Genomic DNA, 13,085 nt, shown 5'->3' with positions numbered 1-13,085 from the left:
AAAAACTCATTCTCCATGCTCCTGTTTCTTGAATTCTCAATGTATGCTGTAAACATTTGGTGCTGTTTGGTGACCTTAAGTCACAGAGCTCTCTAGTGTTACAATGTTATCCTTATGAATAGGATTTATAAGTTTATATTGTAAATTGTACCTTTGGGAGCAATCTTATAGCTGTTTTAGGTTTTCAGTAAAGATCAAAGTTAAAAACATTAAATAAGACATTTGTGTAAAAAACCAAGCAGAAAATCTTGTTTTAAAAGTTTAGTTTTAAAAAATTAATAATTTTTTCCCTAGGAGAAGGATAGTTTAAAACATTGGATGCTCTAAAACTGGAACTTTACCAGATTAGGGCATGTTAAGAACTTAAGAAAAAAATTTCCTTTACTTATACGCAAACATTTGAATATTTTATTAATTGGGTAGAATGATTGGCAAAGGTGATTTTTTTTTGATTAGCAACATAAAATTAATAAATAACTGTATTGTCAAAGTGGCCAAAATAACACCAAATAAAACAAAATTAGATTCCTTATAGAGTATAAAACTTAGCGTTTTTTCCTGCCATCATATTTTCCAAGTGAAAAAGTCTTTGGCCATTAAATTGAACTGTAAATTAGTAGTAGTATGCATGTGATTTCTGATTATTGCTCTTCTTGAGTGGAAACTAGTCCTGTTCGTTTTTGTGGATCTTGCTCTAATCATGTATCCTTCCTTATTTGAAACATCTATGTTTTTCATTGCCTGTAAGATAAAGTCTAAATTTTTAAACCTAACAGATGTGATCAAAATCTGCCCTGAAAAATTCCTAAACATCTTTTAATGCTAGTTCTGTTGCTGCTTTTTCTCTGAAATCTTTCTGAATTACCTAGCTGTAAATGATCTAATATCTCATCCTTTGACACACGTGTTGCTTTGTATTAAAGCTTTTGTTGTAAATGTTTTAGGTCCCCTAGTAGATTGTAGGTTGATGTCTTGTTCATCTTTATATCATCTACATTCATACATTTAACTATATATATTGAATGCTTACCAAGCACTGTTCTAGGTATGAAGGAGACAGCAGTGCACAAGAATCTAGGTTCCTGTCCTCATGGAATTTATATTCCAGTTTGGGAAGCAATGATGAGGGAGACAGAAAATTAAGTAAATAGATACATAGATAGAGCCTTTCAGATCTTAAATGATTGGAGGACAAAATAGCGTGATGTGATAGAAAGTTTAAAGACAGTACCAGTGTTGATCAGGTGATCATGGAAGATCTCCTTGTAGATGTGACATTTATGCCAAGACCTGAACGATGTGATGGAGCAGTCATTTGAAGATTTGGGAGCAGAGTTCTGGAGGCTGAAGGAAAGGCAGTGCAAAGGCATAAGAGAGAGGGGTTGGGGGGGGGGGGGGTGGGAGGAGAGGAGCAGTGGGAACAGGAGCTAGATTATGCAGTTTTGTAAACCAAGGTAGAGAATTTGAAATTTATTCTAATTTCATTGGGAAGTCAGTGAATGGTTTGAAGCTTTTAAGGGCTCATGTGATTATGTTGGGCCCACCCAGAATAATCTCTCTATTTTAAAGTCTGCTAATTAATAACCTTAATTACATCTGCCAAGTCCTTTTTACCATGTAATGTAGTATATTCACTAGAGTAATACCAGGGCATGTTTAACCTAATACATATTTAATGTATTTAACATAATGCAAGGGCAGCGAAGCAGAATTAACTCAGAGTAGCTATTATTGAGTTTTTCACAATTTTTCTTATTTCTTTTGCCTTTATTGATGTGTCCACTACCAGGCATTACCTTGTATTTGCCACATCCCCATAAAACAACCTGTTTCTTCAGTTATTTATCTAAATTAACATAAAAATGTCTCTTGCATTTAAAGAAATTTTGTTCTAGATATTTTCCAGAGAAATCTGTTTTACTCACTGATAAAAACTTATGGGTAAAGAGGATTTATTGTGGATTCCAAATGGGCATTTTCAAAGCATTTTGAATTTTCTTGTTTTCACTTATTCTGAGTATAAAAAATGCATAGATTCAATTATTATTTATTGAAGACCCACTACTGCAGAGCCAGGGGCTGCAGTAATCATCAGGATGATAATAATTGAGCAGTTACTTTTTATGAGGCATGAGGCTCTGCAGGAGAAGTGCAAGCTGACCTGGGAGATAACATCCTTAGATCTAACTTAGGTAGGGATGTATTCTTGAGACCTGGAGGGCAAGGCGGTTTTGATCCACACGGGCTTAGGAGGCAGACTGCCACTTCACTGTTGCGTGGACTTGGATGAGTTTTTAAATTTCTTTGAGCTGCAGGTCTCCATGTGTGTGAATAGTGATCTTTTTCAAATCTGTACACGTTTTATTAGAGTTAGATGAGGTTATATATATTTGCCTAATATAGTTTCTACTACTGGTTTAAGAGCAGATTTATCATGAAACTAATGAAGTTTAATGCACCTAACTGCATGGGGCCTTCCTAGGCCCTTTTGCAGCAGCCCTAGCAATTTTTTAATTAGTTTATATTTTCCTTAAGGAAGACACCTCCACAATTTAGATATGCTCTTGGTGCAACTCAAATCTGAATCTGCCTTTGGCCACAGATTAGATAAAAAATAAATGTTAATTTCTCTCTCCTTCAAATGTTGTGATTTCAATCATGTCCAACTTAGAAGTACTTAACTTTTGAAAAAAAAATTACAGAAATATTTTTGTTATGTTAGGTTGTAGAAATTTTATAAAATTCAGAAAAATTAGAATTTCTGTAATCCTAAACCCAGGGAGGGCACTTGATATTTTGCTTATCTCTTTCTTGTGTTCTCTGTACACATATATAATTCATTTTTTTTTTTAAAAGCTAGTTGGTATCATGTTAAGCATACAGTATTCAGCATTTTGCTTATATTACATGAATTATATTTTTATATGTCATATAGTTATCTTCTATGACATTATTTTATTTTTATCTTTTATTTCTGTGAGTTTGGCTTTTTATTTAGATTCCACATATAAGTGATACCATGCAGTGTTTGTCTTTTCTCTGTCTGGCTTATCTCATTTAGCATAATGCCCTCAGAGTCCATCCACGTGTTCACAAATGGCAAGATTTCCTTCCTTCTCATGGCAGAATAATATTCCATTGTGTATATATACTGTATTGTCTGTATCCATTCATCTGTTGATGGACCTTTAGGTTGCTTCCATATCTTGGTTACTATGATTAATGCTGCAGTGAACATGCAAGTGCAGATATCTCTTCCATATCCTGTTTTCATTTCCTTTGGATGTATACCCAAAAGTGGGATTGCTGAATCATTTGGTAGTTTTGTTTTAGATTTCTTGAGGTACCTTCATACTGTTTTCCATAGTAACTGCACCAGTTTACATCCCCACCAACAGTGCCCAAGGGTTCCCTTTTCACCACATCCTCCCCAACACTTGTTATCTCTTTTAGATGACAACCATCCTAACAGATGTGAGGTGATATCATTGTGCTTTTGATTTGTATTTCCCTGACGATTAGTGATGTTGAGTATCTTTTCATTTACCTGCTGGCCATTTGGATGTCTTCTTTGGAAAACTGTGTATTTACTTCCTTTGCCCATTTTTTGATCAGATTGTTTGTGGTTTTACTCTTGAGTTGTGTGAGTTCTTTATATATTTCAAATATAAACCTCTTATCAGATATATATTTGCAAATATTTTCTCCCATTCCATAGGTTGTTTTTTCATTTTGTTGATACTTTCTTTTGCTGTGTAGAAGCTTTTTAGTTTGATGTAGTCCCATTTGTTTATTTTTTGCTTTTGTTGCCTTTGTTTTCGGTGTCGAATACAAAAAATTATTGCCAAGACTGTTGTCAGGGTGCTTACCCCCAGTATTTTCTTCTAGGACTTTTATGGTTCCATATCTTAAATTTAGGTCTTTACTCCATTTTAAGTTGATTTTTGTGTATGATGTAGGATAGGGTCCAGTTTCATTCTTTTGCATGTGGCTGTGAAGTTTTCCCAGCACCATTTATTGAAGAGACTGTCCTTTCTCCATTGTTTTTGGCTACTTTGTCATAAATTGATTGGCCATATGTATGTGGGTTTATTTCTGAGCTCTCTGTTCTGTTCCGTTGATCAGTGTGTTTGTTTTTATGCCAATACCATATTGTTTTGATTACTATAGCTTTGTAATATAGTTTAAAATCAGGAAATATGATGCCTCCAGCTTTGTTCTTTTTTCTCAGGATTGCTTTGGCTGTCCGCGGCTTTTTGTAGTTCCATACAAAGTTTAGGATTGTTTGCTCTATTTTTGTGAAAAATGCCATTGGAATTTTGATAAGAATTGCATTGAATCTGTAGGTTGCTTTGGGCAATATGGACATTTTGACAATATTAATTCTTCCAATCCATGAACATGGAATATCTTTCCATTTATATGTGTTGTCTTCAATTTCTTTCATCAGTGTCTTACTGATCAGTTTTCTGTGTACAGATCTTTCACCTCCTTGGTTAAATTTATCCCTAAATATTTTATCCCTTTTTATGCAGCCATATCTCTGACATAATTTTAATCATCTTTAAGTGTACCAAAAATATAACTAACCAAGCTGTTGTTATCGATCATTGAAGTTGTTTCTGACATTTCACTAGTGTAAACAATACTGAGTATCTTTGAATATAAATCTTTGCATCTATCTGATTGTACATAGGATAATTTCTTTTAACTTGACTTCAGTGTAAGCATTTAAAGGACTTTTGAAACCTACTGCCTGTTTTCATGCATTCTTACCCACTGTATTATTTTAAAATATCATTGCCTATTTAATAGATGAAAATAATATTTTTATTTCTATTTATTTGATTCCTTAATGTAGTAAGACATTTTCTGTATATTTATTAGTCCTAATTTTTTCTCATGTTAATTGCTAATACATAACTAGGAAGCTTTTTTTATTTTGCTGGGAAAGATTCACCCTGAGCTAACATCTGTTGCCAGTCTTCCTCTCTCTTTTTTTTTTCCCTCCCCAAAGCCCCAGTACATAGTTGTATATTCTCATTCTCAGTTCTAGTTCCTCTATGTGAGCTGTCCCCACTGCATGGCTACTGATAGACAAGTGGTGTGGTTCTGCATCTGGGAACTGCCCTGGGCCGCTGAAGCAGAGCATGCCAAACTTTAACCACTAAGCCATAAGGGCTGTCTCACTAGGAAGCTTTTTGACAGGAAGAAGTAAGTTTTTTCTTCTATAAGCAGGACTTCAGGCTGTACAGCACTCTATTAAAAGACATTTCAAAATGGTCTCCCTACCACAGTGCAGTGAGAGCTTTGACAGCAGAAGTTAGAGTAGTACTTGGTGTTTCTCAATTCTGGCAGCACATAGCAATACCTGGGCCTCATCCTTAGATATTCTGACTTAGTGGTGTTTTAAAAACTCTGTAAGCTCCTAAAGCGATTCTACTGTGCAGCTACCTAACCTCAGAAACTTAGTCCCAAGGCTGCATCACATTTTTTTCACCTATAGGGCCCAGGGTTTTTATTTAAAGCATTCCATTTCCTCTGTAGAATGTATATTTTGCAATAATATTCATTATTCAGCATTTGCTCTTCTATTATTCCATGAGGGCGTCTGCATTGGATGCCCTTTGAGATTAATTTTAAATTGTTCCTTAAACTAATATTTAGGGGCGGCCTGTAGCCAAGTGGTTAAGTTTGCGCGCTCTGCTTCAGTGGCCCAGGGTTTCACCAGTTCAGATCCTGGGCACGGAGATGGCACCGCTCATCAGGCCATGCTGAGGCAGCATCCCACATAGCACAACAAGAAGGACCTACAACTACAATATACAACTGCGTACTGGGGGCTTTGAGAAGAAGAAGAAAAGAAGAAAGAAGAAGATTGGCAACAGTTGTTAGCTCAGGTTCCAATCTTTAAGGAAAAAAACCCTAATATGTAGTGAACACTTACTATGGGCAAAATATTGTGTTACACACTGTGAGACATACAAGATAAAATCAGGTATGGCTCTTCCCTCAAGATGCTTATAGTTAGGAATGGGAAAAGAGATGTACACCCAGAAGTACAAAATGCGTTTGTGCCGTAAAAGAGGTAGAAACAATGAAGAGAAGAGGAGGGTGAATTGATTTCTAGGTAGGATTACTTCATGGAAATGTATGTTTAAGCTAAACCTTGATTTGGACAAATAGAGCAATTAATAATCCTTTACTTTTAATAAGTATTTCATAGTTTAAAAAATTTGTTCATAGTTACATTTTTGTTGTTGTTTTTAAAGATTGGCACCTGAGCTAACATCTGTTGCCAATCTTTTTTTTTTTTCTGCTTCTCCCCAAAGCCCCCCAGTACATAGTTGTATATTCTAGTTGTAGGTCCTTCTGGTTCTGCTGTATGGGACACCGCCTCAGCATGGTTTGATGAGCAGTGTTAGGTCCACGCCTAGGATCCGAACCAGCAAAACTCTGGGCCTCCAAAGCGAAACACACAAACTTAACCACTTGGCCACTGGGCCGGCCCCCATAGTTAACACGTTTGATCCTTATGATAGCTCCATACAAATAAGTCAAACAGATGGTTATTCTCATTTTACAGATGGAAGAGTAGCCAAGTCTTAGAATATAGTTAAGTGACTTATCCAGAGTCATAGAGCTACAGAATGAAAGAGACAGAACTTTGAGCCTAAGTGTTCATTCTTCATATGCTGGAGCCTTCTACCATATCACATTAGAGTAAAGGCAAAAAACTCTACGTTTAAGGTGAGCTTTAGAAATGGCTAAGTGTTTAGTTTGATTGGACTATCATTAGGATGCAGGTTCTGAAAGAGTTGAAGATAAAGTGTAGTGTGGTAGGCAGAATAGTGACTCCCCAAAAATATCCACTTCCTAATTCCCAGAACCTGTGAATATGTTAGATTAAGTAACAAAGGGGAATTATGGTTGCAGGAGGAATTAAGGTTGCTAATAGGTAACTTGAAAATAGGGAGATTATTCTTGATTGTTGACGTGGGCCAGTGCCCTTAAAAGTGAAAGAGGGAAGCAGAGAAGAACTAGAGTCAAAGAAAGAGATAAGCAAGGTCAGTATGCTGCAAATTGAGGACTCAATCCTCCATTGCTGGCTTTGAAGATGGAGGAAGGAGACCTTGAACGTAGTTCGTGTCTAGAAGCTAGAAAGGGCAAGTAAACAGCTTCTCCTTTAGAACCTCCAGAAAGCAGTGCGGCCCTGAAAAACACCTTGATTTTAGCTAAGTGAGACCTATTTTGGACTTCTGAACTATAAAACTATAAGATAATAAATTTTGTTGTTTTAAGCCACTAAATTTATGGTAACTTGTTATGGCAGTCATAGGAAACTTAATACATGGAGGAAGCCTTTTACTCCATGGTTAAACTCCAGACCATCTCAATTCCACTGTTAGTGGTGGAAAGCCATGAAATATTCTTGAGGAGGCGTGTAAATAACTACTTTGATATTTGTTGGTTAGAGAGGAGAAAGATTGGAGGAAGAAAAACTAATTAAGATTCTATTATTGGTGCCGGGTACATTTCTTTTGAGACACTTTGGCCCCTTGGGGTAACACAGAACACCACAGATAAGTCTGGCTTGTAGAAGACCGAATATATCTCCCACTTAGTTTATACATCACTGAAAATCCCATTGCCATTGCAACATTTCAGCTCCTTCCCATGTCCCATGAAAAGTATAGAAAAGATGGGAGAATTGGTCTTCACAATCAATTTGCCTTGGAAATCTGACCCATTTTATTCTCTTCTTATGCTTTTTTTGTTATACCATAACCTAGTGTAAATCTAAAGACTGGAAAATTTCTAAGTGAGTCTGAGCTTTTATTTGATGCCTTAACACCTGAAGAACTTAGGTTTACACAAGCACGTGCTTTTTCAATCCATAATTATTATTTTTAAAGAAAACTTTTGTTCATCTCTTTGTAGGCATAAATCTATTCTATTCTACTATATCTGAGGTCTCCAGTAAAGAGAAAGAGTTAAGTATTGACAAAGCTCAAGAATCAGTTAAGATAACTGAAAGGGGCACTAATTTTAACACATTTTATACTAGTTAATATTGTTGCCCATGTTCTTCTTGTCAGGTTTTGAAATCAAAGGTCTTAAATTAGGCCAAACGTGTCTATGTTAAAATGGAATGCAAGATTTAAGACATTAAGACTCCTATTAGTTACTTTTAGTCATTAATTTTTTTTTAAGCTACAGAAGGTTCAGAGGTTTTTTTTTTAAGATGAACTATATGTTCATATTTATAACATTAATTTATGAACATTTACTAAAAACAAGTCGATCGTAATGAACACAGATATTTGATATCAGAGGCATGTTTGTCAGCGCAGTCTTTTAATAGGCTTAACATACAATTTATTTCTGTATTTAACTTTGACCAGAAAATATTTTAATGCATATGAGTATATGTGGTATAAATGATAACATTTTTAATTAAATAGGGGTGGCAGGAGCTTTATTCTGAGATATGTACAAACCTAGTAGCACAAATTAATGCTTCAGTGATCTCCATTGTATTCAGATTTGGCCCAACACATTTTGATTGTATATGTTTTTAACTATAGTTTTTAAAATAGCTAAGTATATTTTTAAAATAAAATTCAGATCAAACTTTTATGAAATCCCTGAGGATTCAGTTGGCAACACTGTAAAATGTAAAGTTTTTAGATTGGCTTGCTTTTAGATTTGAATCATAGTGAATAATGAACATGTAATGGTCATAGCTTTCTGTAAATTTTTGTCATTTGAATCACTGACTAACTTCTACAATACATGTAATAAAAATTTAGACAAATATTTTGGCTACAAACTGGTTTGCTAAATAATAGCTTGAATCATAGTCTGAGTCAAAAGCAACAGAGATGTTTCTTAGGGTACTGAGAGGTTATTTTTAGGAGCTTCTAAAATGTATCTTTTGTTTTGAAGGGTACTTTTTCTTTCCAGAAGTTTTAAGCCTTGGGAGAAATGATTTATTCTGAATTTATCACAAATAGTCAATGACTATATAAGTAAGTCCTGTTTGATGAATCATGCACTTTCAGTAAGAGGATCTTGAAAGCCTTTTGTAAAAACTAAGTCATCTAGACAAGAGGGATATCTAAGATAGAACCAAATTGACCTTTCCTTTATTTCAAATATGAAGGGAAATTGTTCCTACATATATTTCAACCTTTAATATACAGTTTTTCTAATTACTAGTAATATGTGGTTAATATATGTTCATTTGTTCATTCAACAGCTATTTATTTATATATATAAATAAACATTATAAAGAGACAAAGAGAAAAATACCCAAAAGCACAAAGGAAAGCAGAAATCACTCCGTAATCCCACCTTCTGAGGATAAACCCTAGGAACATCTGTTATATGTACATCCATGAACCTCTTGCTGTATGTCTATTACTCTTCTAATTTATAGAATTTTTTTTTCATTTTTTTGCTGAGGAAGATTTTTCCTGAACTAACATTTGTTGCCAATCTTAGTCTTTTTGCTTGAGGAAGATTCGCCCCAAGCTAACCTCTGTGCCAGTCCTCCTCTACTTTGTGTGTGGGTCTCTGCTGCAGCAGGGCCACCAAGGAGTGGTGTAGGTCCATGCTGTGAAACCAGACCCATTTGCCAAAGCAAGCCCACCGAACTTAACAGCTAGGCCACAGGGCCAGCCCCAAATTTATACAATTTTTAATAAAATGGATTGCTGCAAAATATGCTGTTTAATAGCTTGCTTCTTTTCATGCTATTAATTTGAAAAATTAAGAAAGTTACAATAAATATATTTCATTTAAAAACCTGAAGTTAAATTTGAAATAGATCATGGAAGCTAGTCCCCGCCCACCATGTAAACCAGAATTTAAATCCACTTTAAATTCTTAGCAATTTGGATTTTGTCTTCCTAACTTATAAAAATTAGTAATTTTAGCTTTACTTCGTTAGATTTAAATGAAATATAGAATTTACATTAAAATATTAAATTTAAATCTTAGATTAGTAATAGCTATTGTGTCAGGGGCTGATCTAAATACTGCTTCGTGTATATTAACTCCTCTATTCTATACTTCTACTCCCATTTTATAGAGGAAATTGAGGCACTGAGTCTTTAAATGAATAAAGTCATACAGCTAGTAAGAGGCAGGGGCAGATTCAACCCAGAACGTGTGACTCCATGATTCTGATCTCAACCACTCTGCTCTGCTGCCATCATAGCTTTTCTGGAAACTGTATTTTTAATTCAAACATAGTTTGAGTGATTTACCTAACATCAGTGATTTGCAATATAAAATTAACCATTGTAATACATTTAATAGAATTCTTTTTCTCTATGCTGCAAATATGCAAATCTTAGCAAATGAAATGTAATTTATTACCGCCCCATCTCCAGCATCTCTTGCTAATCTGTCTGCCCTGTGGACCTCCCTCATCCCACCCTATTATGCATGCCAGCTTCCGTCAGCTTTCGTGGGTTGCCTGGGTATAGGGGCGGTGAGGGTGTACCCACGAGCGCTAGGTGCGGGTTAGCGCTCCCAGGCTGTGCGGCGGGGCGGGGCCCTATGCTCTGCTGCGGAGTGCGGGTCAGGAAGCGGAGCGTGAAGCAGCTGTGTAATCCCCTGGACGCGGACCAGGGCGCTCCCCATTCCCGTCGGGGACCTGCTGATTGGCTGGGCGCGGGCACACGTGACCGACATGTGGCTGTATTGGCGCAGCCCGCCTGGGTGTCACTGGAGACGGAATGGAGGTGCTGCTGGGCTCGGAGATGGGGTAGGTGCTGGAGCCACGATGGCCCGGCTTGCTGCCGGGGGGAGAAGGAGGCGATTTTCCCTCGCACTGTCAGAAACTGGTGGCCTTTCTTTGGCACAGGGTCTACTGCCACATGCCAAGTTAGGAGGCAGGGGCGTCTCCCCCCCTCCCCCCTACTGCAGCACAGGAGATGGATTTCCTGTGCTTCTGATCCAGGGTTTTTGACAGAAGAGGAAGAAGGGGGGAGGGGTAGGAGTATTAAGGGGAGTCTGGTGAGAAAGAACTGTTTTTGAAGCCAGAAGGAGGTTTTGTTTTTATAATGCCTGTTGACAGAGTAGAGTGGAATAACAGTATCTAAGGAAACGGGTAGAGGACAACAAAGAATGGAGCATATTCATGGCAAGGAGCAAAAGCTCTAGCCCATTGAAAGGCTTCTTTTCCTCCCTGGCCACAAGGACACATGCAGCGGTAGCCAAGAGGGGATGCGAGCTGCTGCTGATGGCTGATGTCGCCCTGGTGGAAAGGGCTCCTTGAGAGAGGAGGAAGAGGAGGAGGCAGGTACTGCAGAGCTTGAGTGTTGGTTTTGGTTGATTGGTGAAATTTTGATCGCCAAAAGTGCTTGCTTTTGCAAAACATCTGAGTGAACTCCCTGTGAATAGGTGGCAAAAAGATAACAGTGTCTTTGTTAGTTACCAGACGCAGTGGTAGTGGCTTTTTGCAGATGACTGCAGCAGCGCTTTTCTCCCTCTGTTAGGCTGAAAGGACAACTGCAGAGGAATAAGAACCCTTGCAGCAATGCTGGTGGGAGAAGTCCATTTACAAGAAGCCGCAGTTTATCGTTGCAACCTGAATAGGAAAAAAATAATTCAGTTTTTTAAAGTAGGAAAAATATCAGCCTATGATTGTTTTGACAGTGGAATATATCAGACACTTTGATTCTGTATCACAAAAGAGATGCTCAAATTCTTTTCTTTAACGTAAATCCTATAGGAAATTTTAATAAATTATGTATGAAGCAGTGGATTTTTTCCTTTGTTAGTGTAGCTTTATGCCATTAATTAGGTTATTCAAGAGTAAATCACTTTATAATGTAAATTACTTTGTGAAAAATTGTAGTGATAGATTTTTCATAGGCTTAATATTTAGGATCTATATTAAGTAATTTTATGTTACTCTCTGGTCACTTTTAGATATCGTTGAGTAAAGTCTACAGGCAAACATTATCAATTAAAGCACCAGAGCTTTTCTTTTAGATGTATTTTTGTTTAGTGAGTACTTGTAAGATATACTTCTAATATAAAGTGTTTTTGTTGTACTTATTTTTTCCTTTCCTTAAATGTCTAAAAACATATGTTTTCAGATTGAGTATGATTTTAAATGCCTTGCCTTTATGCATATAAACGGTAGCCAGCCTGCCACACCTCCCTATTCCCTGAACAGGATGGCATTGGCTTTATAAAGCCCTCCAGGATCAGTGACAGTGTCTCTTAAATAGTGCTTATGTAATAGGAAGTCTTGAGAGAACCTATTATTTTGTTTCATTATTTTTTTTCAAGATAATAAGGAATTGGACTCGAGTAAATAAGCCTGTGTAAAGTTTTCTTTGACAAATTAAAGCAATTTAATGTTTATTTTAAAAATTATTTCTGCTTTAAGAATTGTTTGATCATGGATATTAAGGTTAATAGTCCTTAAGATCTCTTTTTAAAATCTGATGGAAACTGTAGCTAGAAATAAAGATGTCACGTTAAAATTCCAAATGAAATTTAATAGCTAATACCATTCAGTTCTTTGAACTCCTATTAGTATAGTTTTTGAGAGTTTATGCTTCTTATTTTTATATGAATTATCTCATTTTACTATTTAAACAGCTCAGTGTAGCATTATTTTCATTTTAAATGTTAGAGTACTCCTAATTAGGTATGTTGTGACTTTGTCCCAGGTCATGTATTGTATAATGATGTAAAGAACTTGTCTTCTGTTTTATTCTAACTCTATAAAACTACTACTTTAAAATGTCTCATTACGTAACATACAAATATTATATAATAGAAATTGTTTGGAAAGCCATATAAATCACTGAAAAATCATTTAGCAAGTGAAAAAGAAATCTTACTTGGTTATGAGTTTTAACTACGATTTAAGAATGCGTTGTAAAATACCAGGCAGCTGAGCAAATGGAGAGGCAGCAGTTTTCATAATGACATTCATAACATACTCTTTTTAGATCATCTTATTAATCATATGAACCCTTTTAAATAAAACAGCATTGGATTGAGATTTTTCGTAATTAAATACAAAATAAAGAACTAAAATAAGGAAAGTTGAT

At 36.0% G+C, this 13,085-nt stretch overlaps 1 protein-coding gene across 21 annotated transcripts in view; it reads left to right on the top strand.

Annotated features, from left to right (window-relative positions):
* The window catches only part of APC (APC regulator of WNT signaling pathway), a 116,939-nt gene that overhangs the window by 23,392 nt on the left and 80,462 nt on the right, over positions 1–13,085 (top strand). For 4 of the 21 annotated variants that reach the window (XM_070517601.1, XM_070517597.1, XM_070517591.1 and 1 more), the window contains exons 1-2: positions 10,719–10,777; positions 11,212–11,314. The exons of 10 other annotated variants lie outside the window; for them this stretch is intronic. The gene's annotated coding sequence lies outside the window, so the exon portion shown is untranslated. Of the gene's footprint in view, positions 1–10,600; positions 10,778–11,211; positions 11,315–13,085 lie in introns of those variants that run through there. 7 more of the 21 variants (XM_070517600.1, XM_070517596.1, XM_070517590.1 and 4 more) reach the window with 3 other exon arrangements.

The sequence above is a fragment of the Equus asinus genome, chromosome 9 (assembly GCF_041296235.1).
Source record: "Equus asinus isolate D_3611 breed Donkey chromosome 9, EquAss-T2T_v2, whole genome shotgun sequence".
NCBI lineage: Eukaryota > Metazoa > Chordata > Mammalia > Perissodactyla > Equidae > Equus > Equus asinus.
The sequence above is the reverse complement of the archived record's forward strand: the minus strand, read 5'-3'. Positions and strand labels throughout refer to the sequence as shown.